This window comes from Amphimedon queenslandica, unplaced genomic scaffold, assembly GCF_000090795.2.
Source record: "Amphimedon queenslandica unplaced genomic scaffold, v1.1 AMPQUscaffold_5581_Cont22452, whole genome shotgun sequence".
Lineage (NCBI taxonomy): Eukaryota > Metazoa > Porifera > Demospongiae > Haplosclerida > Niphatidae > Amphimedon > Amphimedon queenslandica.
This window is the reverse complement of record NW_003554119.1, coordinates 1-1,452: the sequence shown is the minus strand read 5'-3', so window position 1 is coordinate 1,452 and position 1,452 is coordinate 1. Positions and strand designations below refer to the sequence as shown.

General features: G+C 36.6%; 1 long non-coding RNA gene across 1 annotated transcript; it reads left to right on the top strand.

Moving 5' to 3' along the window:
* The first annotated feature begins 210 nt into the window (after nucleotides 1-210).
* Nucleotides 211-1,334, top strand: LOC109592329 (uncharacterized). Its single transcript, XR_002190298.1, has 3 exons — nucleotides 211-589; nucleotides 635-730; nucleotides 799-1,334. It is a non-coding gene; the product is annotated as an uncharacterized LOC109592329 (long non-coding RNA).
* The last annotated feature ends 118 nt before the right edge of the window (nucleotides 1,335-1,452 follow it).

Here is a 1,452-nt window from a genome sequence, read left to right as displayed (position 1 = left end):
AACTCAGGAGAGCTCAGTAAAAAAGATATTGACTATAGGAATTCAGGCCCGTAGCCAGGGGGGGTTCGGGGGGTTCGGACGAACCCCCTGTTGTAGCTGCAAAAAAGTTTTAGATTAGCTCCTGTCATGAAGAACAGCACTGCAAAAGCAGGATTAGCATTTTGGCAACAGCGAGAAGCACAGATAGCCATTTTAGCTGATTCAGCACATGGCTGAGATGGGTAAATTAATACCACGCCTACCAACCACGCCCATTTTCGTCAAAATTTTTGCTGCGCGCTTCGCGCGCAGCAATTTCCGAACCCCCTATTTTCAGTTCCTGGCTACGGCCCTGGAATTAACAGGAATTTTCGTGACAGAATGACAGACAGACAGACAGACAGACAGAATGACAACCCAACTGCTTAGTACCCGCCTACGCAAGCGTGGCGAGTCCAATTATTACATACTATGAATTGTTACTTAATAGATACACATCCTGATGATACAACTAATCTCACTGCTACAACTGCTCCTCCACCTACTAACACTTCTACTGAGTCATCCTCTACTGTCACAACTGTTTCAGCAGGTCTTATTGTTAATGCTGGTTAGTTGCATTGAATATTATCATATACCATTTTGTATGTTATAGTTATCCTGACATCATTGGGTGTCATCATATTATTATTAATGATGTGTCTCATTGTATCAGTTTGTTTTGTTATTATCTACAAAAGGAAATTGCATAGTAAGTATCGTGTGTTGTGTGTGTGTATGTGTGCACATATGTGCTTATTTATTAAATATTAATAACAGGGGCTACCTCATTACAAAAACAGAAAACATATACTGCAACTAATGAAGCATACCAGATTAACAGTGTTTAATGATTTATAGTAATCCAGTTTATGAAGAAATAGAAGGACACAGAAGGGACATAATCAATAATCCAGTTTATGGAGAAGTAAAAGGTAGCAAAGGAGAATTAATCAGTAATCCAGTTTATAGAGAAATAGAAGGTAGCAAAGGAGAATTAATCACAAATCCAGCATATGGAGAATAGAAAAAAACAGATCTAGGGAAGGATCATTAATCATTAATAATAATCCAGCTTATGGAGAAATAGAAGGCAGCGGAGGAGAATTAGTCAATAATCCAGCTTATGAAAAAATTGAAGGCAGTAGTCATTAATCAAGAAATGGGCTGCTTGTGAAATTAACAGTATAATCTACATTGTACAAATTACATGCACAAAGTGAATTTAATTTATACGGTACTTTACCAAATATCTACAAGATTTATAGTTTTACCTCCATGTAGTTTTGAAATAATCAAACTCACATTTACTTTAATTGTAGATTTATATTTAACACTGACTAGATCTAGAAGGATTAGTAATGTGGAAGTTTAAACTGATATGAACAATGAATTGATGCTATTTTAATTGGCGGTTGCATGCATTGCTGTTTA